This window comes from Mesoplodon mirus, assembly GCF_964341445.2.
Source record: "Mesoplodon mirus genome assembly, chromosome: 20".
Classification (NCBI taxonomy): domain Eukaryota; kingdom Metazoa; phylum Chordata; class Mammalia; order Artiodactyla; family Ziphiidae; genus Mesoplodon; species Mesoplodon mirus.
This window is the reverse complement of record NC_138996.1, coordinates 6,745,533-6,758,662: the sequence shown is the minus strand read 5'-3', so window position 1 is coordinate 6,758,662 and position 13,130 is coordinate 6,745,533. Positions and strand designations below refer to the sequence as shown.

Below are 13,130 nucleotides of genomic sequence, written 5' to 3'. Positions count from 1 at the left end.
TTGGAAAACTGGACAGGTACATGTAAAAGTATGAAATTACAACACTCCCTAACACCATACACAAAAATAAACTCAAAATGGATTAAAGACCTAAATGTAAGGCCGGACACTATCAAACTCTTAGAGGAAAACATAGGCAGAACACTCTATGACATAAATCACAGCAAGATCCTTTTTGATCCACCTGCTAGAGAAATGGAAATAAAAACAAAAATAAACAAATGGGACCTAATGAAACTTAAAAGCTTTTGCACAGCAAGGGAAACCATAAACAAGACCAAAAGACAACCCTCAAAGTGGGAGAAAATATTTGGAAATGAAGCAACTGACAAAGGATCAATCTCCAAGATTTACAAGCAGCTCATGCAGCTCGATAACAAAAAAACAAACAACCCAATCCAAAAATGGGCAGAAGACCTAAATAGACATTTCTCCAAAGAAGATATACAGATTGCCAGCAAACACATGAAAGAAATCTCAACATCATTAATTATCAGAGAAATTCAAATCAAAACTACAATGAGATATCATCTCACACCGGTCAGAATGGCCATCATCAAAAAATCTAGAAACAATAAATGCTGGAGAGGGTGTGGAGAAAAGGGAATACCTTTGCACTGTTGGTTAATGTAAATTGATACAGCCACTATGGAAAATTAAAAAATAGAACTACCATACAACCCAGCAATCCCACTACTGGGCATATACCCTGAGAAAACCATAATTCAAAAAGAGACATGTACCAAAATGTTCATTATAGCTCTGTTTACAATAGCCAGGACATGGAAGCAACCTAAGTGTCCTTCATTGGATGAACGGATAAAGATGTGGCTCATATATACAATGGAATATTATTCAGCCATAAAAAGAAACTAAATTGAGATATTTGTAGTGAGGTGGTTGGACCTAGAGTCTGTCATACAGAGTGAAATAAATCAGAAAGGGAAAAACATATACCGTATGCTAACACATACATATGGAATCTAAGAGGAAAAAAGGTCATAAAGAACCTAGGGGTAAGATGTGAATAAAGACACAGACCTACTAGAGAATGGACTTGAGGATATGAGGAGGGAGAAGGGTAAGCTGTAACAAAGTGAGAGAGTGTCATGGACATATATACACTACCAAATGTAAAATAGATAGCTAGTGGGAAGCAGCCGCATAGCACAGGGAGATCAGATCGGTGCTTTGTGACCACCTCGAGGGGTGGGATAGGGAGTGTTGAAGGGAGGGAGATGCAAGAGGGAAGAGATAAGGGAACATATGTATATGTATAACTGAGTCACTGTTATAAAGCAGAAACTAACACACCATTGTAAAGCAGTTATACTCCAATAAAGATTTTTTTTTAAAAAAGAATATAAATGTAAACTTGATAATTGATGGTGGAGTTATAAAAATAACATATGCCATACAACTGCGTTAAACAGAATGGTGTCATTATAAAGAGCTTTAAAAATCTTTCAGAAAAAAGACAAGAATGTCCACTCTTGCCACTATTATTCAACATCATTTTGGAAGTTTTAGCCACAGCAATCAGACAGGAAAAAGAAATAAGAGGAATCCAAGTTGGAAAAGAAGAAGTAATGGTGTCACTGTTTGCAGATGACATGATACTATACATAGAGAATCGTAAAGATGCTCCCAGAAAACTACTATAGGTAATCAATGAAGTTGTTAAAGTATCTAGGTACAAAATTAATGCACAGAAATCTCTTGCATTCTTATACACTAATGATGAAAATTTTGAAAGAGAAATTAAAGAAACACTCCCATTTACCATTGCAACATAAAGAATAAAATACCTAGGAATCAGCCTACATAAAAAGACAAAAGACCTGTATCCAGAGAACTATAAGACACTGATGAAAGTAATTAAAGATGATGAAAACAGATGGAGAGATATACCATGTTCTTGGGCTGGAAGAATCAACATCGTGAAAATGACTCTACTACCCAAAGCGATCTACAGATTCAGTGCAATCCCTATCAAACCACCAATGGCATTTTTCACAGAATTAGAACAAAAAATTTCACAATTTGTATGGAAACACAAAAGACCCTGAGTAGTCAAAGCAATCTTGCGAAAGAAAAATGGAGCTGGAGGAATCAGGCTCCTGGATTTCAGAGTAAACTACAAAGCTATAGTAAACAAGACAGAATGTTACTGGCACAAAAACAGAAATATAGATCAATGGAACAGGATAGAAAGCCCAGCGATAAACCCACACACTTATGGTCAGCTTATTTTTGATAAAGGAGGCAAGAATATACAGTGGAGGAAAAGCAGCCTCTTCAATAAGTGGTCCTGGGAAAACTGGACAGCTACGTGTAAAAGAATGAAATTAGAACACTCCCTAACTCCATACACAAAAATAAGCTCCAAATGGATTAAAGACCTAAGTGTAATGCCAGACACTATAAAACTCTTAGAGGAAAACATAGGCAGAACATTCTATGACATAAATCACAGTGAGATCCTTTTTGACCACCTCCTAGAGAACTGGAAATAAAATCAAAAATAAACTAAAGGGACCTAATGAAACGTAAAAGCTTCTGCACAGCAGATGAAAACATAAACAAGACAAAAAGACAACCCTCAGAATGTGAGAAATTATTTGAAAATGAAGCAACTGACAAAGGATTAATCTCCAGAATTTACAAGCAGCTCATGAAGCTCAATATCAAAAAAAAAAAACCCAGTTCAAAAATGTGCAGAAGACCTAAATAGACATTTCTCCAAAGAAGATATACAGATTGCCAGAAACACATAAAGGATGCTCAACATCACTAATCATTAGAGAAATGGAAATCAAAACTACAGTGAGATATCACCTTACACCATTTAGAATGGCCATCATCAAAAAATCTACAAACAATAAATGCTAGAGAGGATGTGGAAAAAACGGAACTTTCTTGCACTGTTGGTTGGAATGTAAATTGATACAGCCACTATGGAGAACAGTATGGAGGTTCCTTAAAAAACTAAAAATACAAGTACCATACGATCCAGCAATCCCACTACTGGGCATATACTCTGAGAAAACCATAATTCAAAAAGAGTCATGTAGCACAGTCTTCATTGCAGTTGTATTTACAATAGCCAGGACATGGAAGCAGGCTAAGTGTCCATTGGCAGGTGAATGGATGAATAGGATGTGGCACATATATACAATGGAATATTACTTAGCCATAAAAAGAAACAATATTAATTATTTGTAGTGAGGTGCTGGACTTAAAGTCTGTCATACAAAGTGAAGTAACTCAGAAAGAGAAAAACAGATACTGTATGCTAACACATATATATGGAATCTTAAAAAAACTGTTCTGAGGAACCTAGAGGCAGGACAGGGATAAACATGCAAATGTAGAGAGTGGACTTTAGGACATGGGGAGCGGGAAGCGTATGCTGGGAAGAAGTGAGAGAGTGACATGGACATATGTACGCTACCAAAGGTGAAATAGATAGCTAGTGGGAAGCAGCCACATAGCACAGGGAGATCAGCTGGGTGCTTTGTGACCACCTGGATGGGTGGGATAGGAAGAGTGGGAGGGAGATGCAAGAGGGAGGAGATATGGGGATATATGTATATGCATAGCTGATTCATTTTGTTATAAAGCAGAAACTAACACACCATTGTAAGGGAATTATACTCCAATAAAGATGTTACGAAACAAATGAAGTAGAAATGAAGAAAACAATAGCAAAAAAAATAAATAAAACTAAAAGCCAGTTCTTCTAGCAGTTAAACAAAATTGATAAACCTTTACCCAGACTCATCAAGGTGAAAAGGGAGAAGACTCCAATCAACAGAGTTAGAAATGAAAAAGGAGAAGTTACAACTGACACTGCAGAAATACAAAGGATCATAAGAGACTTCTACAAACAACTCTATGCCAATAAAATGGACAACCTGGAAGAAATGGACAAGTTCTTAGAAAGGTATAACCTTCCAAGACTGAACCAGGAAGAAATAGAAAATATGAACAGGCCAAACAGAAGTAATGACATTGAAAATGCGATTAAAAATCTTCCGACAAACAAAAGTCTAGGAACAGATAGGTTCACAGGTGAATTCTATCAAACATTTAGAGAAGAGCTAACATCCATCTTTCTCAAACTGTTCCAAAAAATTGCAGGGGAAGGAACACTCGCAAACTCATTCTACGAGGCCACCATCACCCTGTTACCAAAACCAGACTACAAAAAAAGAAAATAACAGATCAATATCATTGATGAATATAGATGCAAAAATCCTCAACAAAATACTAGCAAACAGAATCCAACAGCACATTAAAAGAATGATACACCACAATTAAGTGGGATTTATCCCAGGGATGCAAGGATTCTTCAATATACGCAAATCAATCAATGTGATACACCATATTAACAATTTAAACAGTAAAAAGCATATGATCATCTCAATAGATGCCGAAAAAGCTTTTGACAGAATTCAACACCGATTTATGATAAAAACTCTCCAGAAAGTGGACATAGAGGGCCCCTACCTCAACATAATAAAGGCCATATATGACAAACCCACAGCAAACATCATTCTCAATGGTGAAAAACTGAAAGCATTTCCTCTAAGATCAGGAGCAAAACAAGAATGTCCACCCTCGCCACTATTATTCAACATCGTTTTGGAAGTCCTAGCCACAGCAATCAGAGAAGAAAAAGAAATAAAAGGAATACAAATTGGAAAAGAAGAAGGAAAACTGTCACTGTGTGCAGATGACATGATACTATACATATATAGAATCCTAATGATGCCACCAGAAAACTACTAGAGCTAATCGATGAATGTGGTAAAGTTGCAGGATACAAAATTAATGCACAGAAATCTCTTGCATTCCTATACACTAATGGTGAAAAATCAGAAAAAGAAATTAAGGAAACACTCCCATTTACCATTGCAACAAAAAGAATAAAATACCTAGGAATAAAACTATCTAAGGAGGTAAAAGATCTGTACTCAGAAAACTATAAGACACTGATGAAAAAAATCAAAGATGACACAAACAGGTGGAGATATATACCATGTTATTGGAATGGAAGAATCAACATTGTGAAAATGACTATACTATCCAAAGCAGTCTACAGATTCAATGCAATCCCTGTCAAATTACCTATTGCATTTTGTACAGAACTAGCACAAGAAATCTTAAAATTTGAATGGAGACAGAAGAGACCCCAAATAGTGAAAGCAATCTTGAGGGAAAACACAGAGGTGGCAGAACACCCTGACTTCAGACTATACTACAAAGCTACAGTAATCAAGACAATATGGTACTGGCACAAAAACAGAAATATAGATCAATGGCACAGGATAGAAAGCCCAGAGATAAACCCACACACCTCTGGTCAACTGATCTATGACAAAGGGGGCAAGGATATATAGTCAAGAAAAGACAGCCTCTTCAATCAATAACTGGTGCTGAGATAACTGGACAGCTACATGTAAAATAATGAAATTAGAATATTCCCTAACACCATACACAAAAATATTCTCCAAATGGATTAAAGACCTAAATGTAAAGCCATGCACTATAAAACTCTTAGAGGAAAACATAGGAAGAACACTCTTTGACATATATCACAGCAAGACCTTTTTTGACCCACCTCCTAGAGTAGTGGAAATAACAACAAAAATAAAAATGGGACCTAGTGAAACTCAAAGCTTTTGCACAGCAAAGGAAACTCTAAACAAGATGAAAAGACAACATTCAGAAAATATTTGCAAACAAATCAATGGACAACGGATAATCTCCAAAATATGTAAATAGCTTATGCAGCTCAACATTAAAAAAAAAAAAAACAATTAGAAGATGGGCAGAAGACCTAAATAGACATTTCTCTAAAGGAGACATACAGAGGCACATGAAAAGCTGCTCAACATCACTAATTATTAAAGAAATGCAATTCAAAACTACAATGAGTTATCACCTCACACCGTTTAGAATGGGCATAATCAGAAAATCTACAAACAACACATGCTGGAGAGGGTGTGGAGAAAAGAGAACCCTGTTGCACTTTTGGTTTGAATGTAAATTGATACAACCACTATGGAAAACAGTATGGAGATTCCTTAAAAAACTAAAAATAGTACTACCATATGACCCAACAATCCCACTACTAGGCATATACCCTGAGAAAACCATAATTCAAAAGGAGACATGTACCCCAGTGTTCATTGCAGAACTATTTACAATAGCCAGGTCATGGAAGCAACCTAAATGCCTACTGACAGACGAATAGATAAAGAAGATGTGGTACATATATACAATGGAATATTACTCAGCCACATAAAGGAACGAAATTGGGTCATTTGTAGAGACGTGGATGGACCTAGAGCCTGTCATACAGGGTGAAGTAAGTCAGAGGCAAACAAATATCATATATTAACATATATACATGGAATCTGAAAAAATGGTACAAACTGGTTTGCAAGGTGGAAATAGAGATGCAGATGTAGAGAACAAAAGTATGGACACCAAGGGGGGAAACTGGGTGGGGGGATGAATTGGGAGATTGGGATTGACATATATACACTAATATGTATAAAATAGATAAGTAATAAGAACCTGCTGTATAAAATAAAATAAAATTCAAAAAAAGCAGTTGTTTTCCGTTCTTTGTAGAATTCCAATGAAATATAAGACTCCAGGACTTGCATGGTTCCTTATCTATCTTTTTTGTTTAGAAATAAAAGCACACCTGTCATAGGTAACATAGGATATGGGAAATTCGTGATTTACAGTTGATCTTTAGAAAGAACAGAGAAATAGAAAGATAATCTTTTGATAGCACCAGAGCTTTTGTTGTTGTCCAAATGGACTGCATATTAAGCTGTGGACTTTGACCACCCAGTGACTCATATATGATTACACAGTGGACAGATTAAAGAATGTTTTGGGGAATTTTGTAAGTCATAAGATGTTAAGACGTCTGGAATCTCAGTAGAATATACTATTCTTTTTTTTTTTTTTTTTTTTTTTTTGCGGTACACGGGCCTCTCACTGCTGTGGCCTCTCCCACTGCGGAGCACAGGCTCTGGACGCACAGGCCCAGCAGCCATGGCTCACGTGCCCAGCCACTCCGCGGCATGTGGGATCCTCTTGGACCGGGGCACGAACCTGTGTCCCCTGCATCAGCAGGCGGACTCCCAACCACTGCACCACCAGGGTAGCACTATACTATTCTATTTAATGACACAATAAAAAATAAAGTGAATTTAAGTGTAAGGTGACATGATCATTTCATTAACCTTTGTAATTTGAAGAATACTTGTTTAGCAGGATTGAATATTTTCAGCCCTCACTTATTGTCAGGGTTTTACTGAGCTGTACTTTGTTGAACGTTTCTCCGATTATTGTTCTTCTGTTTTTGTCTTTGGTTTTAATATGTCTTAGAATATACAAGCCTCTCTAACAACAGCGTTTCTAAAAGAAATGTGATGCATGCCACGTATGTAATTTAAAATTTTTTAGTAGCTACTTCATCAAAGTTTAAAAAAGGTAAAATTAATTTTATAAAGTATTTTTAACTTATCCCAGTGTATCCAGAATATTATCATTTCAATATGTATTTGGTAGAAAAATTATTGGAATATTTTCCTTTTTTGTACCAAGTCTTTTGAAATATGGTGTGTATTTTTTAATTTATTGTTCATCTCAATTTGGACTACCCACATTTTAAGTTCTCAGTAGCCATATGTAGCCAGTGGCTACCATATTAGACACTGTACTCCTTTTGCCTGATGTTTATATAGAGAAAAATCATAATTTCATCCCCAAAACTCAGCAGAACATTTTAAACCAGTATAGAGACTCAAATAAAGAGGACTCGGATAAATTAGAAATGAAATGGGAGACATTTAATTGATTCCACAGAAATACAAAGGATCATAAGAGACTGTTATATGACAACAAATTGGACAAAGTAGAAGAAAAGGATAAATTCCTAGAAACATACAACCTACCAGGAGTGAATCATGAAAAAAAAAAAAAACAGGAAAACTGATGAGACCAATTACTAGTAATTACTTGGACAGGTATTTGATTACTGATTAAATAAACAAAACAAAAAATAAAAGTCCAAGACCAGATGGCTTCATTGGTGAATTCTAGCAAACATTCAAAGAAGAATGAATGCCAATCCTTAAACTATCCATACAATGAAAAGGAGTGATTCTGCCAAACTCATTCTATGAGGCCACCATCACCCCAATGCCAACGCTAGACAAGGATGCTTCAAGGAAGGAACATCACAGGCCAGTAACACTGATGAACATAGATGCAAACAATCCTCAACAACATACTAGAAAACAGTCCAACAGCACATTAAAAGCATCATAAGTGAAGATCAAGTGTGATTTATTCCAGGGATGCAGGGGTGGTTCAACATCTGTAAATCTGTAAATGTGGTACACCACATTAAGAAAATGAAGGATAAAAATCATAATCTCAACAGATGCAGAAAAAGCATTTGACAAATTTCAACATCCATTTGTAATAAAGACTCTCAAAAAATTGAGTGTAGAGGAAATGTACCTTAACATAATAAAGGCCATATGTGACAAGCCCACAGCAAACATCATATACTCAACCTTGAAAAGCATTTCCTCTAAAATCAAGAACAGTATAAGGATGACGTGGCAATTAGGCAAGAAAAATAAAAGGCATCCAAATTAAAAAGGAAGAAGTAAAATTGTCTTTATTTGCAGGTGAAATGATACTATATATAGAAAACCCTAAATAGTCCACCAAAAAACTATTAGAATTAATAAATGAAGTGCACAATATAAAATCAATATACAAAAATCAGTTACATTTCCATATACCAACAATGAACTATCAGAAATAGAAATTAAGAAAATAATCATTTTTACAATAACACCAAAAACAACAAAATACTTAGGAATAAATTTGACCAAGGAGGTCAGAGGTCTATACACTGAAATCTATAAGACATTGATTAAGAAATTGAAGAGGACACAAATGAAAAACATTCTGTGCTAATGGATTTGAATAATTAGTATTGTTAAATGTTCATAATACTCAAAGCAATCTAAAGCTTCAGTGCAATCCTTATCAAAATTCCAATGGCATTTTTCACAGGAATAGAACAATGCTAAAATTTGCATGGAACCACAAAAGACCCCAAATAGCCAAAGCAGTCTTGAGAAAGAATAACAAAGCTGAATGCATCACAATTCCTTTCAAACTATAAAATAATCAAAACAGTATGGTATTGACATAAAAACAGACACATAAGTCAGTGGAACCCAATAGCCCAGTAATTAACTCACACAAGGCAGCTACGAATGTACAAGAGAAAGAATTGTCCCTTCAATAAATGGTGTTAGGAAAATTGATAATCTACATGCAAAAGAACAAAAGTGGACCTCCTCTTACACCAAACACAAAAATCAACTCAAACTGTATTAAAGCCTTGAACATAAGACCTGAAACCATAAAACTAGAAGAAAACACAGGGAGGAAACTTCTTGACATTGGTCTTGACAGTGATTTTTTTGATTCGACAACAAAAGCAAAAATAAACAAGTGGCTCTAAGTTAAACTAAAAAGCTCTGCACAGCAAAGGAAACCGTCAACAAAATGAAAAGGCAACTATGGAGTAAGAGGAAATTTTTGCAAATCCTATATCTGACAAGGGGTTAATATCCAAAATATACAGTGAATTCCCACAGTTCATTAGCATAAAATCAAATAACTCAGTTTAAAAATTTGGGAAGGACCTAAGTAGACATTTTTTTCTAAAGAGACATAAAAAAGGTCAACAGGTATATGAAAAGGTGGTCAACATCACAAATCATGGAAATGCAAATCAAAACCACCTGAAATATCACCTCATACCTGTTAGGATGTCTATTATCAAAGAGACAGGAGGTTACAAATGCTGGCGAGGACGTGAAGAAAAGGGAGCCCTGGTGCACTGTTGGTGGAAATGTAGAGTGGTACAGCCGCTATGCAAAACATTATGGATGTTCCTCAAAAACTTAAAAATAGAGCTACCATATGTTCCAGCGATCCTACTTTTGAATATATAGCCAAGGAAAAGGAATAATTATTTCAGAGATATCTGTACTCCTATGTTCAGAGCAGCATCATTTACAATAGCCAAATATGGAAACAGCCTAAAGTCCGTCTGTGGATGAATGGATAAAGAAGATATGACACAGACACACACACACACACACACACACACACACACACACACACACTGGTATACTATGCAGCCCTAAAATAAGAAAGAAATCCTGTCATTTTTGACAACATGGATGAACCTGGAGGGCATTATGCTAAGTGAAATAAATCAGATAAAGATAAATACCATATGGAATCACTTATATGTGGATTTTTTTTTAAAAGTCTAACTTACTGAAACAGAGAGTAGAAACGTGGTTGCCAGGGCATATGGTGTGGGGGACATAGGGAGAGTTTGTTCAGAGGGTGCAAGCTTGCAGCTGCAAGACTAATAAGGTCTGAAGACATAATGTAAAACACGGTGACTACAGTTGATAGCAGTGCATTGTATAACTGAAACTTACTAAGAGAGAAAAGCTTAAATTTCTTACCAAAAATAAATATCTAAATAAATACGTGAGGTGTTGGATTCGTTAACTCGATGTTGGGGAACCTTTCATGATGTATGTGTATATCAAATCATCGGGTTGTACACTTAAAATACCTTACACTAAATAAATCAGTTTTACCTCAGTAAAGCTGGAGGTGTGGGGTAGGGGAAAGTAAATGCATAAATAAACTAGTATGTCCATAAAATAAAATAGTACTCAGCAATGAAAGTGAACAAACTGTTGATTCTCACAACAATATGGATGAATCTTAAATATGTTTTGCCAAGTAAAATAAACCATTTATGTGACATTTTGAGAATGACAAAACTATTGGGAAGGAAGGGAGACAAGTAGTTTCAGGAATTGGTCAGGGAGAGGAATTGACTAAAAGAAGGCAGCAGAGGGAATTTGGGGGTGACAGAACTGTTTTGTTTGATGTTGTGGGGGTAGATACATGATGCAGTATGTATTCCCATAGAATTGTACTTCTCGAGGAGTACATTTTGTGTATGTACATTTCTTAAATATCAGCCACGGTATGGGGAACGCAAGATATACTTCAGACTATACGAAATTAATTTGTTTTCCAAATGAATTGTATAACCGTTGTTATATATAACAAACAACCCGTTGTTCACTCGGGTTGAACATATAAATAAATAAATATATTGTAGGTAAGAAAGCCAGGTTTCTCACTGTTGAAGAAGTACAAATAAGCAAAAGGCAAAGGCTGGAATGAATTTTGTCTTGCTGGCTTGGGTTGGAGATAACAGTATGAACTCATGGGAAGGGAGGGAGGGAGGGATAGCTGGATTTTATATTTATATATATATATATATATATATATATATATATATATATATATATATATATATGCAATATCTATGTATTTCCCTAGGTGTGTCTGTTGAGAGGGCCTAGAGGCAGTAAGCACACCTAGCACCTGGATTTGGTTTCTAAATACCATTCTCCAATAAATAGAACTGGGACTCCTTGTAGAGTAGTTGCTTCCAGGGCTGAAACAAGGAAAATACAAGATGAGCTTGGAGGTAGCATCTTGTGGTACCTGAAAGAAAGGAAATACTTACAAAACAAAAAGGAAAAAGGATGAGGCATGATGAAAGGACACAGAAGCCTACTTGATAGAATTCCCAATGACCAAAGCTGGAAAAATTTGAACAACAAATTAAATAATGGTAGTGTTTGATTACAATCCAAATAATAAAATAAATATCCATGTGTCCATACTTACAGAAGAATTCCAATGAATAATGTAGAAGAAATTAGGGAAATAAAAAAAATCACCATTAGATCACTACAGTATAATTGTCTTAGTCAGAATACACAGATGAATGCTAAAATTAGTGGTCCGATGTTTAAAGAGAAACAGGATATTTTCATAGTCACAAAATACCATTTGCAAAGGAAAATAGTAACTTTACAGTATAGAAACTTGCCAGAAACCACCTTAACCAAGTGATCCAGGTGCATCTCACTAATAATAAAACACGTACCTCCTGATGTGGTGTACTGAGAGGGTGTATCACCCATGGTATCCTTCCCGAGAATGTATAACCTCAATCTAATGATGAGAAGACATCAAACAAACCTACAGAATCACTGCCTAGTATCTTCTAGCTCATGAAGGACAAGTAAAGGCTTAAAAGTTGTCACTGTCTGGAGGCGACTAAAGAGCCATGACAGCCAAGTGCACTGTGGGGTCATGGATAGGATTCTGGAAAAGAAGAAAACATTAGTGAAAAAAAATGGGTGAGATCTGAATAAAGTCTAAAGTTTACTTCTTAGTATTGTATTGTTAATTTCTGAATTTTGACACTTTTATTATGGTTCTATAAGATGTTAACTTTGGGGGTAATTCCCTGGCGGTCCAGTGGTTAGGACTCTGCACTTCCACTGCAGGAGGCCCGGGTTTGATCGGAACTAAGATCCCACATGCCACGTGACGCGGCCAAAAGAAAATAAAAGTTGTTTACATTGGGGAAACTGGATGATGAGCATAAGGGGACTCTGTACTATCTTTGCAAATCCAAAATTATCTAAAAATAAAATTAAAAGTAAGGTATAGTTGCCTGAGTTCAGTGTTATTTTCATATATCTCACAATCATTTATAAAATACCAATGGGGAAAAATGTGTTTTACTCTGATAACCAAATAAACACTTTTTTTTTTTTTTTTTTTTTTTTTGTGTGCGGTACGCGGGCCTCTAACTGTTGTGGCCTCTCCCGTTGCGGAGCACAGGCTCCGGACATGCAGGCTCAGCGGCCATGGCTCACGGGCCCAGCCACTCCATGGCATGTGAGATCTTCCCAGACCAGGGCACGAACCTGTGTCCCCTGCATCGGCAGACGGACTCTCAACCACTGCGCCACCAGGGAAGCCCCCAAATAAACACTTTTGATGATTGTTAAGCTTGTGGTTTATTTTAAATATATTTTGGTGGTGGTTATTTTGGTTGAAGTTTTATAAAAAGATTCAATATTCAAAGCTTAATAAACAATGAAACC

The 13,130-nt window shown here is 36.0% G+C and overlaps 1 protein-coding gene across 9 annotated transcripts in view; it reads left to right on the top strand.

Annotated features, from left to right (window-relative positions):
* The window catches only part of PSD3 (pleckstrin and Sec7 domain containing 3), a gene marked incomplete at its 3' end in the record, with an annotated part of 575,664 nt that overhangs the window by 457,512 nt on the left and 105,022 nt on the right, over positions 1–13,130 (top strand). The gene's annotated exons all lie outside the window — the stretch shown is intronic.